A 26,153-nucleotide genomic window follows, 5' to 3' on the forward strand; every position below is an offset into this window, starting at 1 on the left:
TTGTTTTTTGCCAGTGTAAATGAAGCCTGCACTGAGAAAAACATCAAACATGCCTCCTCCTGAAATTCTAATTGCCTGCCTGTCTTGCTAGCTAAACCAATGACTTCACTACTCTTTAAAGCAGAACTTCACTCTCACAACCAGTGGTGTATCTTGGTTTTGTGTTGCCCTAGGAAAGACTAAAATTGGGCACCCCCATCTAAATTTAGTCCCACCCCTTCCTTCTCAAGTGGCTAATTGGGGTCTCTGGTGGCTGTGTGGGGTCTCCGGTGGCTATGCAGGGTCTCTGGTGGCTGTGTGGGGCTTCTGGTGGCTATGCAGGGTCTCTGGTGGCTGTGTGGGGTCTCCGGTGGCTATGCGGGGTCTCTGGTGGCTGTGTGGGGCTTCTGGTGGCTATGCAGGGTCTCTGGTGGCTGTGTGGGGTCTCCGGTGGCTATGCGGGGTCTCTGGTGGCTGTGTGGGGTCTTTGGTGGCTATGCGGACTCTCTGAAAAGAGAGGGAGGAGCGAGAGAGAGGAGAGAGGGGGGGAGGGGTTTGAGAGAGAGGGGGCTCCCCTATCCCCCCATACTACACCAGGAGACTCTCCCAATCCCCCCAAAAAAATAAACTATACCAGACTCACCTTCCCGAAGCCCGCCGATTCCTTTTTACCAGCCTTGTGTAGCGAGGCTGCCAAGGCACGATCACAGACCGGGACTCCGACCTGCTCTGCTTCCTGAGATTCTTCCAGGATCGGAGGCTGTAGCCACCGCTGCCTCCTCCTTCCGCTCCTCTGTCACCGAATGGCCAGTCCGCACCTGCCCCTTGTGTCACCCCTCTGGTAGGTGTCACCCGGGTGCAGTCCGCACCCCCGTAGTGATGCCACTGCTTCTCTGCAGTCCATATAGTGTCCCTTCTGCCTACTTGGACGGGTTCTGTTTTGTCAGACCCTCCAAAGAATGGGGTCAGTCTGGTTTCGGCCAGATGGACAATGTGAAGTACCTCAGTCCCCGTCTGGAGCCCAACGCCCAGATGGGGATCAGGGTTAGGTCCTTTTTTTATGGAGGACAAGTGTAACACCCGTTGCACGTTTTTGTGTTTCAGTCTTTATGTGTGTGTACATTTTTTTGGCACCGGGTGGAGTTTTTGGGTGTGTTTCACATGCCATGGGCTTTAAAAAAAAAAAAAAAAAAAGCAGTTGAAGTATAATATTTGGGTGGACTTGGCCCTTTTACTAGTGGTCGAAGCATGCGGCGAGTGTTCATACAGTAACAAACACATTACCAGAGCGATATTATGCGATATTATGCAATCTAGATATTGTTAGGCGGGATAGATTTTGTTACATTTATGTAAGTGATGTAAGTAATTCCCTGTGTTTGTCCTAGTCTCAGCATGAGCTGCTTGGAACAAATCACAGGCCTCTAATTATACTTGTAGACATGTAAATTGTCTCCGTATCACGAGGAAGCAGCCGAGACGGTGCAGATTTTTATTTACCATTGTGTAGGCTGCTGGGGCTGTCCTGGAATTAGATTCTGTCAATTATAGCCGCAGTGGGTGGGGCTATTGTAAACACAAGCAGGACAAACAAACAGTGATTGGATGTGAGAATGGTATCATAAAGCCGGGTACACACTATTTTGTTTTTTTCGTTTAACCCCCGCGGGTTGAACAAAATAAAATAACAGCTCCAGTAGGAGCCACTGTACTAACCATGCAAGGTTAGTACAGCGATCTCCCCCGCTGAGCTCCCCCGCCAGAACACTCCTATCAATGCTCACCGCGATTGGTTGAGAGTACTGATTGGGAGTCAGTCAGCTGCTGGTTTTCCAACATGGTCACCCGGCAGTAGCCGGCCAGACTGACATACACATGGGCCGAATGTCGGACGTTTTTTTTAATCGCCCATTGTCTTCCCATGTGTACCCGGCTTTAACCTCTTGCCGACCGCCCACTGCAGTTTTACGGCGGCAGGTCAGCACGGCTGTGCAAAATCACGTAATATAACGTGAATTTGCTTTGCGGCCACTAGGGGCGCGTGCGCGCCGCCTGCTCGCCCTTGGTGCGAGTGCCCGGCGCGCGTGATCGCTGCCGGGCACCCACGATCGCTTGTGACAGAGCGAGAACTGGAAGCTGTGTGTGTAAACACACAGCTCCCGGTTCTTTCAGGGGGGAGAAATGACTGTTCGTCTGTTCATACAATGTATGAACAGCGATCAGTAATTTCCCCCAGTCAGTCCACCCCCCCCCCACTTCAGTTAGAACACAATGAGGGAACATAATTAATCCCTTCCTCGTCCCCTAGTGTTAACCCCTTCCCTGCCGGTGACATTTTTACGGTAATCAATGCATTTTTATAGCACTGATCGCTATAAAAATGCCAATGGTCCCAAAAATGTGTCAAAAGTGTCCGATGTGTCCGCCATAAGGTCGCAGTACCGATAAAAAGCGCAGATCGCCGCAATTACTAGTAAAAAAAATATTTTAATAAAAATGCCATAAAACTATCCCCTATTTTGTAGACGCTATAACTTTTGCGCAAACCAATCAATAAACGCTTATTGCGGCACCATGCACCCAGCCTAAATGTGCGCCCACCCAATGCCGGCGTAAGCAAGCTACGTTGGCAGGGTGTAGCCTGGTTTTAGGCGCATATCTGTTTGTGGGTCTGGCGTACAGATACGACGGCGCACATTTGCACTTACGACGGCGTAACTTGTTATACGTCGGCGTAAGTGCTTTGTGAATCTGGGCCTATCACTGTATTAATTGCACTGGCTGGGAAGGGGTTAACATCTTGGTCAATCAAGGGGTTAAACATGTGCCTAACAATCTTTAGTGTGTGTGTGATGTGCAGTTTTACCAAACAATGCGCTGGTTTTTACTCCTTGCTTTGCAGGGAGACAAGAAATGGCACATCCCTGCTGTCTGAAGAGAGCCCTGTTTTGTTTACCAACACAGAGCTCTCTTGTCATTCGTTCAGCCAGACCCAGTCATAAATCATTGGCCAGGACTGGCTGATTGGCTTGTGCTGCAGCGAATGACAGCAGTCTTTTGGGTCTGTCTGTGCACACATGCGTGAGCGGTACGCGATTGTGCTTGTACGAGTCAACCTGCCGCAGTAAATGTACTACGGTGGATCGGCAAGGGGTTAACTATAAAAGATAATTGCTCAGCTTTATCATAAGTATTATTCCAGTTTATTGTTCATATAATACAGGCATGTCCAAAGTCCGGCCCACGATCCGGTTTTATACGGCCACCACAATTTGATTTTATCACTTTTGTGGCCCCCCCAAGCTCCGTATAGGGTAAGGATGAGCTTGGTTTAAAAAAAATATATATATATTCTCTAATCCCAGAGTGCCTCTCACTGATAAGCTGGACGTGTTGCTGGGGTGTGTTCCAAAGCCCATTGGGAAGCTGACAGCACGCAGCGCCAATAACAGCCACTAAGTCATTTCCCAGTCCACAGCTGCAGAGCTCTCAGTGGCTGTGATTGGCTGCGGCACTGCACGCTGTCAGCGTCCTAGTGAGCTCGCCCGACGTCATTCTTGCAGTAAGAGGCACTATATTTAAATATATATAACAGCTTATCTTTGCCCTGATCGGAGCTTGGGCGCCACAGAAGAGATAAGGGCAAATTACAAGTGGGGGCCAGAGAGAATATAAAATATAAAAAAAACTAGCTCATCCTTGTCCTGAGTGGAGCTTGGGGGCAGGGCCGTCTTAATAGCATCATGGTCCCCTGGGCAAAGTAATGCTCTGGGGCCCCTACAATGATGACAGTGAAGGTAAACAGACATCAAGAAGGTAGGAGGCAGACTGCCTCCCCTGTGTATCCATCACTCTCAGTGCCATCATGGGGTCCCCAATTTCGGGGCAGCGTGGGCTCAAGGACAAGCTGCTTTGGGGAAAGTGCAGGGGCCCCCATGCAGCTGGGGCCCCTGGGCAGTGCCCAGGTGTGCCCTTTCATTAAGACAGCCCTGCTTGGGGGCCACAGAAGAGATAAAGGCCAGATTTCTCAGAGGATAAAGAAGAGAAAATATATTTTTTTTACAACCTGAGCTCAACCTTACCCTGAGTGGAGCTCTGAGATTTTTTGGGGGCCAAAGAGGAGATATATATATATATTCACCACACAGAGCCACAAAAGGTAGGAGAATTCTTGTTAGGCAGTGTATTAATGCTCGGACGAACACACTTGCACCCAATTTTAATTGTTCAAAGGATGTCAGGCAAAATGGTCGGCCCTCGCACATGTTCACTTCATCAAATCTGGCCCTCTTTCAAAAAAGTTTGGACACCCCTGATATTATAATACAATGTGTAGGTCAACTGCAGTAAGAAAATGCTATTTCCCATTACTGACTCCACTGCTTTACCAGGCAATTACCTCTGAAGAAATGGAAATGACTCAAGGCTTACATAGTGAACCTAATTACTGTGGCAATCACTCAGCACTGCATGAAGTGTATTAATAATTGTAAACTTCTTTAAAAGTTTTCTTATTTGTATAATGCCTTGATACTTCACCGCCTCTGGTTGGAGCTTTTGGCATTTACAGTAAATTACAGCTATAAAAATAGAACATGAGATTATACAGCAGTATAAATACATAGTGACATCTGTCAAAAAATTCCCCGTACATTCAATGAATTGTTTTTCAATACTCTACATTTCAATTCCGAGCCTATAAGCGTGTGCGGTTTTCAGAAGTTCACCTTCAGCAACATTTTCCCAAAATCTCCCTACGCTATTCCATATTTTCTGATTGGAACATAGCAGTGCTCCTGTTTCAAATGCTGCGCCCCCTTCCATTACACATGCAGCCTTTGTGGGGGGCCTTTCTGCAAGAACTGCTGTTAGGCCTCATGCCCACGGACATTTTTAAAAATGGGCTGTAAAGCTAGTACAGATGCCAGGAAAAAAGCGGCGTTAAAAACGTGTTTTTTTTTTCTGCGTTTTGCATTGAATTCAATGCACGTTAAGCCGCTCTAGATTTCAGACGCGTTTCCCTGTCTCTATTCAAAATCAATGGTTCCCTATGGGAATAAAAGTCGCACCAGAAGTCGGATCAAGATAAAATATATAAAAAGATAAAATAAAAAAATGAAGTAAAAAATTAAAACGCCCCTGTCCCCGGTAGCTCGCGCTCAGAAGCGAACACGCATGCAAGTCCCGCCCACATATGTAAATGCCCCACATGTGAGGTATCGTTGCGTGCATTAGAGCGTGTGCAACAATTCTAGCACTAGACCTCCTCTGCTGTAACTCGAAAATTGTAACCTGTAAAAAAAATTCAAGCGTTGCCTATGGAGATTTTTAAGTACCCAAGTTTGGCGCCATTCCATGAGTGTGTGCAATTTTAAAGCGTGACATGTTAGGTATCTATTTACTCGGCGTAACATCATCTTTTACATTATACAAAAAAATTGGGCTAACTTTACTGTTTTGTTATTTTTTAATTCATGAAACCGTGCGAGAAAAAAAAAGTTGCAATGACCGCCATTTTATTCCCTAGGGTGTCTGCTAAAAAAAATATATATATAATGTTTGGGGGTTCTGATTAATTTTCTAGCAAAATAAATTGTGATTTTTTTACATGAAGGAGAGAAGTGCCAAAATAGGCCCGGTGGTTAAGCTGCAAAAAAACGCTCATAAAAGTGGCTGTAAAAATGTCTGTGGGCATGAGGCCTTATATGCAGGGCAAGCTGGACATTACAATTGTATGCCCCCTAGTGGCAGCTCTGAGCCGTTTAAACTGCACATGTGCGCAGTATGTTCTCCCCTTCTCTAGCTGCAGCAGTTGAGCTCAGTTATAGAAGGAAATAGCGCACTGTGCACAAGTACAGTTTGAACGACATGGAGCAACCACTACTGAGCTCAGCTAGAGAAGGGGAGAGCACACTGCGCATGCATGTATTTTGCATGGCCTGGAGCAGCTGCTAACATCAAATGGCAGGACTTAGGGGGGTCAAGGGGCCAGGGTTTTTGCGGAGAGAGTTTTCATAACGAGACCAGAGCCTTTAGGTATTACTATTTAGCACATGAAATGAAAATGAAATGTGCTGCTTCTTTCTTTAACACTTTGGTCCTGCTGTACAGAGACTGCAAGAGGCTGGTACCAGGTCACTTTCAATACTTACACGGCTTGCATTTCAAAAATAAATTTAATGATCTATAAATGATAAAAAGCCACCCCCATCAAATCATTTCCTGCAGCTATTACCTTTTGTAGCACCGCCCCCTACCTTTAGAATGTAAGCGTCATGAGCAGGGCCCTCCTGTATTGAACTTTACTGTAATTGCGCTGTCCCCCCTCTACATTGTAAAGCGCTGCATAAACTGTTGGCGCTATATAAATCCTGTATAATAATAATAATAATAATAATAATAATAATGATTCCAGCGCTGCACAAGGCATCTTTTCCTAGATTATAACTGCCACTGGCCTGGAACTAATATCAGGGGATGGCTGCTTCCATCTCAGCAGGTGTTTCTTGTGGTCACAGGGTCCTTCTAAGCCCGCTTGCTTATTATTTATACCAGTGAGTGACATTTCTCACCTATTGTATTATGTTCTGGCTTAGCTTTAGCAGTGCACAAATAACAGACTTCTTACATACTACCCCCCTCTAGTGGCCAAAAATAATCACTGCTTCATGGATTTATTCTTCAACTTTTTTTTTTTTAGTTTAGAACAAACTTTCTTCCAATAGAATTAATAATTAGTTTAGTTTCTATCAATTCAGTTATTAATACCAGAAAAATATTGGAATATTCAAGGGAATAATAACATAAAAACCCAAACATCAATTGTCAGTATGCCTTAAAGCTAATTTCACCTTCGGGACTGTGCTTACACCCATATTTAAAGTGTAATATAAAACTTGGTCACAGAGAATGCAGACGTGTAATCCATTGAGGATCTGTGTATCGAAAAAAATATAAGTCTCATCTTCCACCATGGCAAAAGCACTTCCTCCAGCTGAATCATTGAAGGACCATATTGAGATAAGGACTTGGGGTTGGGGTAAGGGTCTTCATGAGCATTGCACACATGATTTACAAAACATTAACATTAACAAACATTTAAGAAATGCACATTTTTCTATTCATATAGGTGCATGTATTTTTTGCAAACTTTAAAAATGTCTGGGTCCTACTGTGCAAATAAATATGAATAATGTATATTACTTGCCACCTGACAATGCCAGCCTCACTTTCTGTTCTTCTGTCTGTAACTACACACCGTAATGCAAGGCTTTCTTCCTGGTGTGGAGAAAGCCTTTTGAGGGGGGAGGGGGCGAGCAGGCAAGTCAGGACACTCTCTACTTTGCAGATAGAGAAAGGAGCCGTGTGTTAGTGGGCGTCCTGACACTCCTGCTCGCCCCCTCAAGAGGCTTTCTTCACACCAGGAAGAAAACCTTGTATTACTGTGTGTAGTTACAGACAGAAGAACAGGAAGTGAAGATTTCTCAGAAGAAAAAAGGACATTTAAAGGCAAAATCAAGGGATGAGGTAAGTGAAGGAGGACTGCACTAAGGTAAAGGAAGCTATTTAGGGATTTTTTTTTTACCTTTTACAACCCCTTTAAAAGAGAAGTTCAGATTGTTTTGTTTTTTTTTAGAAATCATACTTTTCTAAATGGATGCAGCTTTGGTCCAATGCTGCATCTGTCCCTCTGCTGGCTCTAAGGCCCCGTACACACGACCAAACATGTATGCTGAAACTGGTCCGCGGGCCAGTTTCAGCATACATGTTCGGTCGTGTGTGGGCGCGAGCGGGCCGAATTCCAGCAAACATTTGCCCGCCGGGCCTTTTCCCAGCGGACAAATATTCGTGGACATGTTTTAAAACCGTCCGCTGGAATCCTGCCCGCTCGGACATGTACGGTCGTCAGTACAGACCTACCGTACATGTCCGAGCGCCCGCCGTCCCTCGCATGCGTCGAATGACTTCGACGCATGCGTGGAAGCCTTTAAATGGCAGGCCCGCCCACGTCTCCGCGTCATCGTCGCGGCGACAACGCGGACACACCCCGCGTATTGTTTACGCGCGGACTTCTGTACGATGGTTAGTACAACCATCGTACAGAAGCCCTCTGGCAGGCATGTACGGTGAAAACGGTCCGACGGACCGGTTTCACCGTACATGTTTGCTCGTGTGTACCGGGCCTAAGACTGAGAACCGAGCGATCAAATATCTCTGATCGCTTGTTTCTCAGAGATCCGTGAGCAGAGAGCTGGTGAATCAGTCACCAGCTCTCTGCTCAGCCCCCCTGCACTCACTGGAGCGCTGGGCTGGGGAAAAAGCGGGAGCAGCTGGCTCAGGCTCTTTGCGGTTTGCTGAGAGGCGGAGCCAGGTGCCACTCCAGGGTTAAGGGCAGACCCTGACCATATTGTCACGATCATGCCCCAGCCTGTATGGGTCACAGGAGTCACATGAGCAGTGGCGGCCCATCCATAGGGGGCGCCGCCTCCCCCCCCCCCCCCAAGTCAGTAAAAAGAAAAAAAATGTTTTATTTAAACATGTCTCTTTAATAAATAAAGAAATCTAAAAAAGGACCGCAAGCATGAGCACCCCCCCCCCCCCGCTTATTAACTTTTTTTTAATTAACATGTTTGGTGAAAAAAGTGGCCATAACATTCCCCCCACTCCTTATTAAGATATATTTAACTGTTCGGCCAAAATAGCGTCCGCAAGCCCCCCCCCCCCGCATATTAACAATTTATCTTTCATATTTAAACTACCTGGTTATCTAAATTATCTGGTAATCTCGTGCAGTATGTCCGCAGTATCTGGTAATCTCATGCAGTATGTCCGCAGTCTCTGGTAATCTCATGCAGTATGTCCGCAGTCTCTGGTAATCTCATGCAGTATGTCCGCAGTATCTGGTAATCTTGTGCAGTTTGTCCGCAGTCTCTGGTAATCTTGTGCAGTATGTCCGCAGTCTCTGGTAATCTTGTGCAGTATGTCCGCAGTATCTGGTAATCTTGTGCAGTATGTCCGCAGTATCTGATAATCTTGTGCAGTATGTCCGCAGTATCTGGTAATCTTGTGCAGTATGTCCGCCCCATCCTAAAACTTCACCAACCGCCACTGCAGAACAAACTACACTTCTGTGATCCACAGGTGAAGCACAGACAAAATGAGCTTCACCTTAAGCTGATGCTGATAATGCTACAACCAGGATAGCAGTATCCAGCAGCAATTTCAAAGCTTGTCGATAGCTGCATAAGGGGAGATTTGTATAAGTATGTAACATGCAAAAAAGTTCTAGCAAAAAATGATACAAAATTCTGACACCCATCAGGATATTCATGATCTAAATTTCAAAATTTCAAATGACATTGGATCTGCGACGATGCCATCGATCTAAAGCACAGCAGTAAATTAATAAACAGAAGAATTCTATATCTAAAAGGCCCTTGTACACGATCTGACTTTTTGACAACAAATGTCCGACGGACTTGTTTTAGCAGACAATCCGACCGTGTGTACGCTCCATCTGACAAACTTTTTGCTTTTAATTGGAACAAATGTTTGCTGTGAGAACAGACAACGTTTCCGGCAACAAATGTCCTACGTCGGCTAATCCGATCGTGTGTACACAAGTCCATCGGACTAAAGTCCAAAGTACAATCACACATGCTCAGAACCAATGCTAAAGATCAGACAACAATAGCAGAAGTTGATAAAGGTGAGATGTGTTTCCGCGCCAAATTATTTAAGTATAATTATAATTCACTAATGAAATCAATTAACCACTTAGTGATAAGTGAATTGCTCTCAGCTGGGAATTACTCCTTAATATCCAGCTGCTCCTCTGTGTCAAAACATAAACAATATATTGTGCAATGGAATCTAATGGGGGAAGAGGGCGCTAGTAAAAAATACCTCTAATGGGGTGTAGAAAACGTGATCCCAAATGGTATATGTGGGAAATGTGTATATGGTACACTCTAATGTCTAAACAATTATAACAAAAAATAGCTTGATTTAACCATATGCAATCACTGTGCTAAAATAGCACACACACTGGTGACCTCCGTGAAAGTCCAAAAAAACACTATCCAAATAGTGCGTCTTATTGCAGTACTCAAAACCATATACAAAATTAAATAAAACAGTCCATGTGTGCTTATTGACAAATCCAAACGATCAGGTATGATGACGTGGTATTCCACGAAACAATTGTCGGAGGCTAGTCTGGCACTTTCTCAGCACACCAGCTGATCCCGCACGCCGCTGCAATTGAACAACGCGCCTCTTCACACAGCAACCCACACAGCTGTTAGACGCACAGCTGTTAGACTGTTCCTGTTAGACGCATGCAGTCCTAGTGCCGGGTAGGCACTCTCCAAGTAAGGGGCCAATCAGCTTTTTATGTTATGTGATTTTAAAATAAACAGTAATGCACTATAGCATGGGTGCTCAACCTGTGGCTCTCCAGCTGTTGCAAAACTACAATTCCCATAATGCCTCAGCCTTTGGGAGACATGCTTGTACCTGTCAGCGGCTTGCAATGCCTCATGGGAATTGTAGTTCCGCAAAAGCTGGAGAGCCACAGGTTGAGCACCCATGCACTATAGCTTTTCTCTCTGTTAATGTTTTTGGATGGAATCCTGATCATCACTGGCATTGAATCTGCAGTCTGCACGTTATCATCAGTGCGCAGGCACTAACACCTGTTCAGCTTATCTGACCCAATTCATATGAAAGGGGTCCACTGCCTTTGGTAAGCCTCCCTTTTAGCAAGATCACTTCGGGTGCAAATGTATTAATGGTGGTGGCTGTAGCAACACTCAAGATCCGTTTTTGCATGCTCCAATGATCGTTTGGATTTGTCAATAAGCACACATGGACTGTTTTATTTAATTTTGTATATGGTTTTGAGTACTGCAATAAGACGCACTATTTGGATAGTGTTATTTTGGACTTTCACTGAGGTCACCAGTGTGTGTGCTATTTTAGCACTGTGATTGCATATGGTTAAATCAAGCTATTTTTTGTTATAATTGTTTAGACATTAGAGTGTACCATATACACATTTCCCACATATACCATTTGGGATCACGTTTTCTACACCCCATTAGAGGTATTTTTTACTAGCGCCCTCTTCCCCCATTAGAATAGCAGAAGTTGCCCAAAGGGTGGCGATAAAGAGCAGAAAAAACATGTAGTACGTCTATTACGTCACTAAGTTCGTGTTTGTTGGCTGAAAAAGCCTGCCGTGTGTTACCAAGTTACCAAGTTCACGGACAACGCCCTTCGAACAAAAATCCACAGAAAAGTCAGATGAAAGTCTGATTGTGTGTATGAGGCTTTAGACTGTTCAGACTTCAGTCCCATTGAAATGCAGTGGCAGTGGCATGATCTGAAATATGGCATTCAGGTAGAAGATTGCAAAAATATACATAAACTTAAAATATCGTTGTATTGCGTAGTGGAGGAAATGGCAAAATACCTCCTTACTGAGATTATGAACAATAAAGACATTCGGGTATTGGATACAGTATAGGGGTTTACATGGATTTTCTTTTTTTTTTAATTGTCGAAAATATTTGTTTAGTAAAGAAATTACATCATAAAATATTTTGTTTGTTTTAAGACCTCTTCGTTGAGACAAATTTTAAGATGTGATCGAAATTTAGTTGCTATTTATATGGAAATCCTTAGAATTTGTAGGGTTTGCTAACTTTTTCTCACAGCTGTACTTCCTAGTTGTCTGAAATGATGGTATGTAGTCCTGGCTGGGAGTAATTAAAAAGGAATTAAGAAGTGTGAATTTATAAGGAGTTTTCGTTAGATTGTTATATTGTTGGCGAGTTTGATAAATAGGGGGTCATATAAATTTATTTTGCCAATTTTAATTAAATATTTATATTGTAAGAACATAGGCCCAGATTCACAAAGAAGTTACGCCGGCGTATCTCGAGATGCGCGGCGTAAGTGTATATTTGCGGCGCCGTATCTATGCGCCGTACCCACAGAACTAGATATGCCTGAAATTAGGCTTCTTTCGACCGACGTAACTTTCCTACACCGGCGTAGCGTAGGCGCATATTTACGCTGGACGAAACTGGCGCTCCCATTGATTTTGTATTCAAATATGCAAATGAGGGAGATACGCCGATTCCCGAACGTACGTGCGCCCGACGCAGGCTACGTGCGTTGCACAAAAGCTGTACGTCCGGCCTAAAGTTACCCCTCATAAAGCAGGGGTAACTTTGCACCAGACATGCGCAGGTCAGCTGGAGAGCAGCTTCAGCAGCACCGTTACGGACGAGCTGAGCAACCACACTTGCAGGACAACACATCCGTATGCCAACATGCCAGGGGCAGGCATGGTCATAGCACTACTAGTGTGTTCAGAGGCGCATAGAAGGAGGAGGGCACAGGAGAGGATATACCGAACGCGCATGAACGTCTTTGGCATGGGGGATTTGGAGGTGTATCGCATCTTCAGATTCAGCACTGCTGCCATCCTGGAAATAGCCACAACCCTGCATGATGACATCACCAGCCAGACACACCGCTCACATGCAGTGCAGCCACTGGTTAAGGTACTGGCAACACTGCATTTCCTCGCCAGTGGATCATTCCAGCGTACAAGTGGAGTAGTGGCTGGGATGTCACAATCCAGCATGAGCAGATGTTTGCACCAGGTTGTCCCCGCAATCCTCAGACGCATGTCTTACCAAATCATCAGACCCACCCATGAGCATCTGCGGCAGAAGGCAAGGAATGATTTTGTCAGAATTGCAGGGGGCCATTGATTGCACCCATGTGGCACTACGCCCCCCCCCCGTGCCACAGAGCACATATATCGCAATCGTAAGCACTGGCATTCTATCAACGTACAGGTGATAGCCGATGCCCAATGCTTCATATGGCACGTCCGTGCCAAACACCCAGGGGCCAGCCACGACAGCTACATATACCGTCAAAGCAACATCCCAACAGAATTTGAACAGAATGTGTATGGGGACAGCTGGCTGGTTGGTGAGTGACATGGGAGTCAAGCATGACTGTCCGACCCCATGATGCAGACATCACGAGGGGCACATGCACGACAGATAACATCCTCCTGTCTTTTCCCTTCCAGGTGACTCTGCATATGCACTTGGGCCCCATCTCATGACTCCATTCTGGAATCCCCAAACCAGAGGAGAGAGAAGATACAATGATGCACACATACGTACCCGTTCAGTGGTGGAGCGCACATTTGGCCTCCTGAAGTCCCGTTTCCGATGCCTGGATAAGTCCGGGGGTACCCTGTTGTATTCCCCAAACTTTGTGTGCCAGATCATCGGTGCATGTTGCATGCTGCACAACTTCGCCATGAGAAAGGGCCTGGAGATTGACATATGTGATGACCTGACCCCCGAACCAGACATTCCCCCCCTAACCGAGGCTACCCTGTCTGCTGAGGGAAGAGCAGTCAGGAGATGCCTTGTGGTAGGCATCTTTGCACGTTAAACACACACATTCATCATGGCACAAGGAGAATGCACGCATGCACACCACTGTGGTCCCTAGCTCACGCACACCACATCCACATCACATTGGATTAGCCCAAGTCCACCATGCAGGACTTGGGAGCAGCAACGCCGCGCCAAGGCCCCAATTATGTCGCTGTCCATTCATACCACATTCACACCGTCGTGGGGATAACTTTTACCCGACGACCCAGGGTGACACACCTTACTGGCAGGTATGTCACCCCCACATTCACACACCAGTCACACTGTAGCCTGCACTACTGACCGTGTGTAGTAATTAATAAATAAAAAAAACTCATCACCTGAGCAAACATAAAATAAAAGTGCTCAACACTTGAGCAAAAAAATAAACGCTCATCACCTTAACAAATATAAGGATAAACAAAAAAATAATTTTCCCTGTCGTGGGCCAGGCCTGGTGCCACAGGCCCTTAATTGTCTGGTGGGAGCCAGGAGTGCGTCATTTATGTGACCCGTGGAGGCCAGGCTGTCTGCCACACGACGCATCTCCACGGCAACTGCCCCCATATGCCGGGTCTGACAGTCCTGTTCCCTCGCTAAATGTTCCGGCAGGAATTCAGGAACCCCCCTTGTCTTCCTGGTAGCCTTCCTGGGGCCAGAAGAGGCTTGGGACCTTGTATATGGGGAGGCCCCTGAGGGTCTGGATCTGATGGCGATGGATCCTGAGGGGCTCGATCTGATGGCGATGGACCCTGAGGGGCTTGACGAGATGGGGGTGGAAGTGTGAGACAGCCCATCCAATAGGGAGGAATCCTCCAAATAGAGGCACACCTCCTGATCCATATGGACCACATCCTCCTCAACCACCTCTTGAGTTGAGGTCTGGGCAGTACCCTCCACCAATGACTCTTGGCTTCCCAGGGGGTCAGGCTGAGGTACAGGATGTTCCGGGGATGATGGCGTGGGACGGCCACAGGCAGCAGATGGTCCCGCTCCCTCCTGCACATCTGTGGATGACACAAAACATTTACATGTTGGTGGACCCACACACTTGTCACATGTTCCCTTCCACCCCCTCACATGCTACACACCAGATAGGAGATAAAACACACTTACCTGTCCTCAAGGCCATTTCCATGGAGTCATAGCCCTCCACTCCCTCCACTTGCTCCCTCTGAAGACACCGGACAACCACCTGCTCCTCAGGAGTCAGGCTAATAGCAGAGGCTGGTCCACCTCCAGTGCCCCTGGCATGCTTCCTCATTGTGCCAAGCTTTTCTTTGACCACACGACGCAGGTCATTCATTTTTTTTAAAATGTCCTTGGGGGTCCTTACCTCATTCCCAAGGGCATTGACCTGTGTAGTGATCTTCATTAGAATCTCATTCCTCTTGGCCTTACTAGTTGTTTTACTCTCTGCCCCATGGAGGTGAGCATCGTACCTCTCCATGGCCGAGATCACAATGGCCCTCTCTTGTGGGGAGAAGTTCTTCTTCCTGCTCTTATCCCTCCTAGACGCTGGAGCAGACATGGCACAATGCAAAAGTACTTACAGCACCAAAAACCAAACGGGTGTACTTTTGCACTCGACGGGCACATGTCTGGGCTTATTTATGCACTGGGCGTAAGCGGTGGGCCGGCGTATGTCAGGGGTTACGCCGGGCTTAGTTGTGAGCATGCGCAGAGGGGTGCGGGACATACGACCACGTCACGGCGCATGCGCCGTTCTTTCGGCCCTTCATTTGCATGGGGTCACGCTTCATTTAAATGGATCACGCCCACTTCCTTCCTACTTTGAATTATGCCGGCTTACGCCAACAAATTTACGTTACGCCGGCGCAAGGTTGGGCGCATTTGCTCTGAGAATACGGTGCTTGCCTCTCTAAGTTACGTTGGCGTAGCGCATTTGAGTTGCGCTACGCCGGCATAAAGATGCGCCGATCTACGTGAATCTGGGCCATAGTATTTCCTTTCTTCTATTTTACAAATGATTAGAGACCGGGCTTCATCTGATTGTCACGTCTGCTTTTCCATGCCTTACTCGGAGCTCCCGGCTCTCGCCGTGTCATGAGCGATCGCGGGTGCCCGTCGGACATCGCGCCTGCCAAGCACTCGCATTGCCTCCGACGGCACACGTGCACTACTGGTGTCCACAGGGCAAATCGTCGTAACATAACGTAGTTTCGCCCAGCCGTGCCATGCTGCCGCAGTAAAACAGCGGCCGCTGGTCGGCAAGTGGTTAATGCATAGAATGTATTGAGATAAAAAATGTAATGATTTATATATATAAGCCTGCAAGTTAACAGCAATTAAATACTAATTGTTCGGGGCTCCTGGATAGGCCTCATAATGACCGATTCTTTAATTGAGTGATTCCCATGTCATACACAAAGGCCATACCGTTTTAAAGCCCCATTATATCATAGTTGTGCAAGTGTTAATAAGAAAGACATCTTAGTGGGAATTCTCCCTCCAGCCCGATAAATGCCTCTGTTTCCATGGCGATCTAGTCTCCTCCTGCTCTAAATCAATAATTTTGCTTTGCCCTGGTTCTGCGATGCTAAAAATAGTCCTTCCTTCTGTCTTAGTGCTTCTGCTGAAAAATATGTGCGCATAACCCAAACAGCAAAACACAATATTACTTAATGAATAGAGCCGTGTTTGCTGCTAACAGTATCGATTAGAATAGATGTGTATCCAACAAGTCTGAGCGCAGGCTACTTGTTGAGGTTGGCAAAACAAGAAAAAGCTTTATTTAACCCAAAAGCAAACATTTTATTATATTGCAGCTTACTAATTCCGAGCTGTAATGGCTGCATTCATTTTCTTTTTCCAGCTTTCTTCTATTTTCATCTGGTGATCCAGCCAGTTGCTTTTCAAAAACTCAAGGGGCTAGAATCAGATAGCCCGCCGTAACTTTGTGCGGGCGTATCGTATCTCAGATGCCGCCGTAACTTAGTGAGGCAGGTTCTGTATTCACCAAGAACCTGCGCCCTAAGTTATGGCGGCGTAGCGTAAATCTGCCGGCGTAAGCGCGTCTAATTCAAATTGTGAAGAGGTGGGCGTGTTTTATGCAAATAAAACATGACCCCATGTAAATTACGTTTTTGACTAACGGCGCATGCGCCATCCGTGAACGTAACCCAGTGCGCATGCTCCAAATTAACCCGCAAAAAGCCAATGCTTTCGACGTGAACGTAAATTACACAAAGCCCTATTCGCGAACGACTTGCGCAAAGGACGTAATCGACGGAAAATTCGACGCTGGTCCGACGTCCATACTTAACATAGGATACGCCTCATATAGCAGGGGTAACTTTACGGCGGAAAAAGCCTAACGTAAACGACGTAAAAAAATGCGCCGGGCAGACGTACGTTTCTGAATCGGCGTATCTACCTAATTTTCATATTCCTAGCGTAAATCGACGGAAGCGCCACCTAGTGGCCAGAGTAAATATGCAACTAAGATACGACGGCGTAAGAGACTTACGCCAGTCGGATCTTAGCCAAATTCCAGCGTATCTTGTTTTCTGAATACAGAAAAAAGATACGCCGGAGCATCCTAGAAGTTAAGCGGCGTATCAATAGATACGCCAGCGTAACTTATTTCTGAATCTACCCCAAGTTCTCCAGCAGAATGTATCAGTTTACATGGATGAGATGTAAACACTTAACACTGTGGTGTGTCCCCTTTAAGGGCAACCGCGGTAATGTCCTGGAGGCAAAGCCTTGCGTTTTATTATCTTCACCGGCAATGTAGGAGCTCTGTGGACAATATTTGGATGTGGTATTCAATGAAAAGCATTAAAGGTTCTTGGGCGAAGCCCCCTCACCAAATCCCTCCCCTGAGCAATGGATTGATCTTAGATGCAGGTGTGTCACAGTGGCATTCAGTCCTTGAGCTATTGCAGGGTGTCCTTCTTTAGCATGAACAGTCTGTTCCTCTGGGCTGAAGCTGCATGAACAATCTGTTCCTCTGGGCTGGGGTTGCAGGCTGTGTGCCCCTTGGTAGGGCGCGATTTCACACACACAGAGTGCAGGAGATGCTCTCCTGATGGGGTGCCGGCAAAAAAGAGGCTCTGGCCTAGTTCTGAATTAAGGGGGGAAAAATGAACAATCTGATGTACGGTTAGGACTCTGATGTAAGGGGAAACACTGTGGCCTCTGGTTCAAAGGGGTACTCTGATGTATGGCGTGCTCTGAGAACCCTGATTTTCCTTAGTGTACTCATTTAGAGGCAGGAGAGAGAAGGGGAGACTTCAGTCACAGACAGGGATGGATGGTGAGCTCACTCTCCCCTTGGCAGTCAGCACCTCTCATTCAGATGTATCTGAGGCTGCTAGACTTCCAATTCCCAGCCCCTTTTCTGAGGCACAGCGCTGGGGATTGAAGTGTGGGCAGACACAGAGGGGTAGGGACGGGAGAAAGAGGTGCAGATTAAACCCTCTCTCCTCTCCCATCTGTGTGTTTTTTTGTTTTGGGGGGGGGGGGGAGTTGTTACACTTTCTTTCACACTGCCCAAAGCCAGCAGTAACAGACATTTAGCCAACTGCAGCCAGAAACCTGCTGGGAAGCCAAAGTCCAGTCTGAATAATGTGTCCGGATTTCAGGCAGTCTGAAACCCAGACGCATGATTCCGAACCGTTCAGGTGAATCCTGGACAGGTGGCAACCCTAGTGCTGGGTCATACCTTTTTATCACAGCTGCTTCCACATCTTCCTGCTCCCTGCACAACCGCTTCTACCACCACATTATAGAAAGAGGTGGCAGATTGTGCTCTCATTCAATCTTGTATGGCCCTCCAGACAGGGCCAGATTTCAACACTACCACAAACTGGTCCCTCAACAGGTGATTTTAGTCGGTGATATCGGCATAGCCATGTGCATCCCTCTTTTCCAGGCGTTTCCAGAGAGTTTGTAGCGCCACTGCAAAATGAGTAAGGGTCCTTTCACACTAGCGGACCGTTCGTCCGCTCATTACAAGTCCGTTAACGGACTTGTAATGAATCCCTATGGGAACGCGTCCGTTAGCGGATGGAGCATCCGCTAGCGTCCGCGTCAGTCGGGATCCGCTTTTCCGAACGGAAGAAACCCTATTTTTCTTTCGTTCGGCGGAGCGGAACTGATGCAGACGGACAGACGGTCCGTCTGCATCAGGTTCCCCATAGGGGACAGCGGAGCAGAGACAGGGCGGTCCCTGCACTGTGTGCGGGGACCGCCCTATCCGCCGACAGCTGAGCGGGAATCCCCGCTGAGCCGACGGAGACACACGGAGCGGACCCGGAAACGGTCCGCTCCGTGTGAAAGAGCCCTAAGGCTCTCGTCCTCCTGTTGTCTCTGAAAAAAGAATCTCTGGTATCATTACGTTCTCTCCAAACAGGCCCTCTAGGCATGTCACAATCTGTTTTAGGGTGGCCCAATCTACCAGGAGTACCATCACTCCGCGATCAGCCAATCACAAACCTAATACTGGTGCGCAGTGCTTTCAAGTCTCTCCTCCCACGTAAGCAGGGGAAAATTGCAGTGCCAGGGACATAGCCAATCCTAACGGTGCCATGATGGTGCCTGCTCCTACTTCCGCATTCACTGCAAGAAAGGATATATCCTGCCAATTGTGGGGAGGTGCAACGGCAGTACCTACACAGAGTCCGGGTGCAGAGAACAGAATTTGTATTAATGCAGAGATCAGTAATTCACAACAAACCAGATGAGAAGACATCCGACCAGGAACACTCACGGAAATATCAGCAATGTGTAGCAGAGCAGGTCTCAGATAGGCCGAAGCCATCTGTCTTTAGAGGCAGAATGTGGCCTGGCTGGTCTGAGCCCCAATGGTAAGGTCTCCAGAAGGATGGCATGTCCCTAGCTTTTCCCTACTCATCTGGAACCTTTCCCTGCTGCTAATCACTGTCCCTGTCAGACTGGTGACCTTTCCCTACACTACCCACACTACCCACAAAATGTGTGCCAAGCCTGGGAGCCACTGCCTTAAATAAACTTTGCCTAAGATGGCAGCTAGAGTCACATTGGGTGGCAGCATCCAATCAGATAGCTTCCCCAGTGACCCTGGAAACCATAGAGGAACCATGTTCCTCTTGACTTCCTCTCCCCCTGCTATGCACCTGCGATTGAGCGCCACCTGCAGTGGAGAAAGTAGACTGCACCTACCTACAGCAAGATTTAGATGGAGTTGACTAACAAATTAAATCTGAACTCCAGCTAACATTTTTAATAATTTACAGCAACAGTTTTTCTTTTTCCCTTTGAGTGAAAGGTTTTACATAAATACATTTACAATAATCTGTAAGCATCCTCTAACTGTCACTTTTGTTGGTCTGCTTAGGCTGATAAAGAAAGATGAAAAATAACAAATTAAATGGCTGGATAACCAGGTGAAAATGAAAAATACAATTCTAAAAAAAAAAAAAAGTAATGCAGACACCACATCCCTCTATCATGTGCCCCATGGTTTTTCTTTTACTACAAAGGTAGTTTTTCTGGATTTTTAGCCCCTGTGACATCCTCGCAGAGGCTAAAGAATCAAGTAGCTGTGAGCCAGGAGGAGGGGTTCTTGGTAGAACTACTGCTGTGGGTTTGTGTGTAGGCAGTGACAGAGGAGCAGAGCACTCCACTGTCATTTCCAGGATATATACTCCAAAGTCATTACTGTAAAGAGTAGTAACATCCACATGACTCAACATAGTTCCCCAATCTAAAATATGATTTTTTTTTTTTAATAATTTTTTTGCCTTTAGACTCACTTTAATCAGTTGCTGACTGTGCACTGTAGTTACTGCGACAGTGCAGGCCAGCTGCACAGAATCACGTATATGTACGTGATTTTGCATTTGTGGGTAAGGGGGTGCATGCTGTCACTGGCTCCAGCACATGCTGATCACTAGGTCCCGGCCATATATCATTGGCCGATCAGATGAGCGAATGACAGGAGAGAGCTCTGTGTAAGTAAACACAGAGCTCTCTACTGACAGCGAAGGGGAAAACAAAGGGTAGAAAAACACCACACAGTAAACACTTTACACTTGTTAGGCACACAGTTAACACTTTGATTGCCCCATATATTAACCCCTTCCCAGACACATTAGTACAGTGTCAGTGTATATTATTAGCACTGATTACTGTATTAGTGTCACCGTTGTTGTTAGTGTCAGTCAGGTCCTACCAAGTGTCAGATTGCCATACTATCACAGTCCCATTATAAGTCGCTGATCACCGCCATCACTAGTATAAAAATAAATATATAAATAAAAATTCCAGTATACATCCCATAGTTTGTAGACGCTATGGGCCAGATTCAGGTAGCTCAGCGTATCTTTGAGCGGGCGTAGCACATCACATATGCGCAACGCCGACGTAACATAGAGAGGCAAGGCCAGTATTCACAAAGCACTTGCTCCCTAAGTTACGGCGGCGTAGCGTAAATGGGCCGGCGTAAGCCCGCCTAATTCAAAGTAGGCAGGTAGTCGGCGTGATGTATTACAATTAAGCGTGACCCCATGTAAATGAAGGGCCGAACGAACGGCACATGCGCGCGCATGCTCAGAATCACGTCGCATATACTCCCTAAGATACGACAGCTCAATGCCTTCGACGTGAACGTAACCTACGCCCAGCCCCATTCACGTACGACGTACGCAAACTACGTAAAATCCAACGGCTGTTCCGACGTCCATACCCTAACATGACTTACCCCTGCTTTATGTGGGATAACTTTACGCCGGACGTACGCCTTACGTAAAACGGCATAGATTACAGCGACGGACGTAAGTGAATCGGCGTATCTAGGTCATACGTAAATCAATGGAAGCGCCCCTTGCGGCCAGCGTAAATATGCGCCCAAGATACGACGGCGTAGGAGACTTACGTCGGTCGGATGAGGCCGAAATTCAGGCGTATCTTCTTTTAAGAATTAGGCGCATCGATACGACGGACTTACGCGGCGTATCAATAGATACGTCGGCGTAAGTTCTCTCTGAATCTGGCCCTATAACTTTCATGCAAACCAATTCATATATGCTTATTAGGATTTTTTTTTTTTTTTTACCAAAAATAAGTATCATAATAAATTTTGGCTTAAATGTTATAAAGAAATTTGGTTATTCATTTTTTTATTGGGTATGTTTTATATCAGAATGTAAAAAAAAAAGTCGATATTTTTTAACTTCGTTTTTTTTTTCCCGTTTATATAATAAAAAAATAAAAAACCCCGGTGGTGATCATATACTACCAAAAGAAAGCTCTATTTGTGGGTATAAATGATACACATATCATTTGACTACAGCGTTGCATAACCGCACAATCACCTGTTACAGTAGCACAGTGCCAAATAGCATAAAATGGCCTGGTCATGAAGGTGGTAAAATCTCTCGGAGGCCAAGTGAAAAAAGAAAACAAATGCAGCCACCACATGTAAGGTTTGGTAAACGGTAATATATTATATTTTTGTTTTTAGTTTTATTTATCCTTTAACTGACCTGAAATGTGCAAAACGTATACGTTTCACTGCGTTTATTTATTAAATCTTATTGAAAAAAGATCTAAAATCCACATCTATAAAAAAAATATATATATATAATGCAATAACGTATTGTTTTGCCATCAACAGGCAATATACTAGAAAGTTGTCTTTGTAGCCTTTTCTAAGTAAATTCAGTGCAGGTAGGAACTTGTCACATACAGTAAATAGTCAGCTCTATGTGGTATTAATAATACATGTGTCTCCGTGATCTGCTTACTGATTTCCAAGCCAGCCGGAGAGATGTTATACAGGATCTGGCCACAAGGTGGCAGCATACAGCAGCAGTAAGTGCTTGCTGGAATAATTTGCTAATAAACAGTAACCGTTTCATTTGTTGCTTTATAGTCTAGTGTTGCCGATTTTACAAAGCATTGTGGGAAATGTGCCACTCCTCTGTTATCTGGAAATCAATGACATCATATAGTGCATGGCGGTCCTGAAATACATTGCTTAACCACTTGACCACTGGGCACTTAAACCCCCTTAATAACCAGACCAATTTTCAGCTTTCGGTGCTCTCACATTTTGAATGACAATTACTCAGTCATACAACACTGTACCCAAATGAAATTTTTGTCCTTTTTTCCCAAAAATTGAGCTTTCTTTTGGTGGTATTTAATCACTGTTGGGTTTTTTATTTTTTGCGCTATAAAAGAAAAAAAGACTGAAAATTCTGTAAACAAAAAGAATTTGTTTCTGTTAGAAAATTTAGCAAATTTGTAATTTTTCTTCATAAATTTGGGCCAAAATTTATACTGCTACATATCTTTGGTAAAAATAAGTACAAATTGGTGGATATTATTTGGTCTTTGTGAAAGTTATAGCGTCCACAAGCTATGGTGCCAATATCTGAAAATTGTTTGGGGGTATTGCAGAGTATTGTGCGGGGGTATTGCAGAGTACCGCGCAGGGGGTATTGCAGAGTACTGCGCAGGGGGTATTGCAGAGTACTGAGCAGAGGGTATTGCAGAGTACTGCGCAGGGGGTATTGCAGAGTATTGCGCAGGGGGTATTGCAGAGTATTGCGCAGGTGGTATTGCAGAGTATTGCGCAGGTGGTATTGCAGAGTATTGCGCAGGTGGTATTGCAGAGTATTGTGTGGGGGTATTGCAGAGTATTGTGTGGGGGTATTGCAGAGTATTGTGCGGGGGTATTGCAGAGTATTGTGCGGGGGTATTGCAGAGCATTGCGCAGGGGGTATTGCAGAGTATTGTGCAGGGGGTATTGTAGAGTATTGCGCAGGGGTAATTGCAGAGTATTGCGCAGGGGTAATTGCAGAGTATTGCGCAGGGGGTATTGCAGAGTATTGCGCAGGGGGTATTGCAGAGTATTGTGTGGGGGTATTGCAGAGTACTGCGCAGGGGGTATTGCAGAGTATTGCGCAGGGGGTATTGCAGAGTACTGCGCAGGGAGTATTGCAGAGTACTGCGCAGGGAGTATTGCAGAGTACTGCGCAGGGGGTATTGCAGCGTATTGCACAGGGTATTGCAGGGATGGCTGAGCAGGGATGGCTGGATCTGTGACTGCAATAGTCACAGATCCAGCCCACAGCGCTGCTGACACCCGCTCTCTCCTCTCACACTGTACCGATCGGTACAGAGAGAGGAGGAAGGAACATCATTGGACGGAGCGATCATGTGGTAAACAGTCGCTATCAGCGGCGATTCTGGAAGGACGTCCATGGACGTCCTCCCAGAGTTAAGGAACCGCCTTGTAGCCGTAATTCGGCTATGAGGCGGTGATTAAGTGGTTAAACTAGCTTGTGGGATACAACCCTAATTGTTGTCCAAACACCTTGTGTGAGTAATTCATTCCGGGAGATAAAAAATCATTCCGGATATATAAAAAATGATAAATATTTTAATAATAATAAGGAGTAGCCCTTAAAGTGGAACTATACTGTATCTGAACACCGCCACAAACTGAAGACACTATTTAAAGACAACCTCCGGCCACTTACCTAATGGTGGCATCTGTGCATTTCAGATAATCACCCATTCAGTGGATCCAGCGTTGTCCCACTGAGATCCTCTCATGCCCCGGCCACATATCCGTAAGTTCTCTAGGATGTCATCGAGAGACCGGCCTGCCCTTCCGGGTTCAGCAGGCGAACCTCTCGATGACATCATAGAGAACTTGGCTAAGCCTCCTGCGATATGTGACGTCCGTATCCCGGGAGGCACAGCAGACAGGATGCGTGTCAATCGCCTATGGCGAATGAAACGCATGGCGAGTCGGGGCAGGACTTTTTTTCCAGAAAAAAGTAAAGAAACAAAAAGTCTGATACTTCTGCAGGATGGAAGGAAGGGGTGGAATGGAAGGAATGCAAGGAAGAGGGTGAAGGTCTGCTTTCATTTATTTTAATATTCAGAGCAATCTCCCCCATCCATCCATGTCTCAATGCTTTCTTTTGTTGAGAAATCACTTTGAAAAACACTCCCCCCCCCCCCTAGCATTTCTAGCCACAGCCATTAGGGGCAGGTGATACATGTATTATTTACTTCCTAGAATCCATCTGCTCTTAGCTCAGGCATGTGCTTAGCTGAGAAAGCCCCTCCTCCAGTTTAGATGAAAAAAATGCCCATAAGGACTCCTGGGATGTATGGCATCATTTTGGCCAGAACCCAGAAGGCAACTGAAGGAATGTAAAAAACAAAAAAAAATGTAAAAGAAGTAAATATAATGTAGCTTCTTATCTACTTACTAATGCTAGCAGCATAAGGATTACAAATAGTTAAAGTGGTTGTAAAGGCTGAAGTTTTTTTTATCCTAATGCATTCTATGCATTAAGATAAAAAGCCTTCTATGTGCAGCATATCCTCCCGAATACTTACCTGAGGTCCGTCTAGATCCAGCGATGTTGCAGGAGTGTCTTGGCTGCCCGGGACTCCCCTCCTCATTGGCTGAGACAGCAGCATGGCGTCATTGGCTCCCGATGCTGTCAAAGTTAGTCAGCCAGTGAGGAGAGAAAGGGGACGGGGCCTGGTCGCAGCTCCATTTCTGAATGGACACAGAGCTGCGGCTCGGCTTGCTATGGGGACACTCACCAGGAGGAAGGGGCCTGGAGCACCAAAGAGGGACCCGAGATGAGGCGGATCGGGGCCGCTTTGTGCAAAACCACTGCGCAGAGGAGGCAAGTATAACAGGTTTATTATTTAAAATTGATTGAGAGAGTTTAGTTTCCACTTTAGTAATGAAATATAGTTTGCAAACCTACTTTCCCTATCTTGGTGGGACAGCCCTGATCTTCATGCCCTGGGATAATGCTATAAAAATTGGTATGGTTGACCAAACATGATATGTAACGTGAAATCTGTTGCAGGAATGAAAACAAAAGGCAGAGGTTATCTCGTCCAGCTTATATCACTTGGGCTGAACATTTCATAGGCGCCAAAAGCCAATGTATTTACAGAATTATTATTGGCCCATCCTGTGGCATATTTTTTTTAGAGATGGGGTCCCCAGCATGTTGATAAGTGGACCGCCGCCGCACAGCAGGAGGAGCTGCAGATCAGGACAGAGCGGGAGACTTTTCATAATTACAAACCGGCAATCACCTGCTTGGTAACACGATATGTTTTGGCAGCTCCTGCCCTCCGTCCTGATCTGCAGGTCCCCCCATCCTGCTGATGGGATGATATCAGCAGCCTGGTAGGAGACCCAGGAGAATGGACACAGGCTGCTAACTGCCTCTGACCTGCTGAAGGTAAGACTGCTGGGGAGGCAGAGATTGTAAGGGGCACTGTTTTATTAAAGAGGAAAGGGGGACCATGACTGCAAGGAGGACTGTGATGGGGGGACTATGACTGCAAGGAGGACTTTGGTGGGGGGGACTATGACTGCAGGAGGCACTGTGATGGGGAGAGGACATGACTGCAAGGAGGACTATGATGGGGGTGGGGGGGGGACTATGACTGCAGGGGTCACGGTCATGGGGAGAGGACATGACTGCAAGGAGGACTATGATTGGGGGGGGGGGCTATGACTGCAGGGAGGACTGTGATAAGGGGACTATGACTGCAAGGAGGACTTTGCTGGAGGGGACTATGACTGCAGGAGGCACTGTGATGGGGAGAGGACATGACTGCAAGAACTATGATGGGGGTGGGGGGGGACTATGACTGCAGGGGTCACGGTCATGGGGAGAGGACATGACTGCAAGG

The 26,153-nt window shown here is 46.3% G+C and overlaps 1 protein-coding gene across 1 annotated transcript in view; it reads left to right on the forward strand.

The window, feature by feature from the left end:
• RTN1 (reticulon 1) overlaps window positions 1-26,153 on the forward strand; it is a 194,702-nt gene that overhangs the window by 117,498 nt on the left and 51,051 nt on the right. The gene's annotated exons all lie outside the window — the stretch shown is intronic.

The sequence above is a fragment of the Rana temporaria genome, chromosome 13, assembly GCF_905171775.1.
Source record: "Rana temporaria chromosome 13, aRanTem1.1, whole genome shotgun sequence".
NCBI lineage: Eukaryota > Metazoa > Chordata > Amphibia > Anura > Ranidae > Rana > Rana temporaria.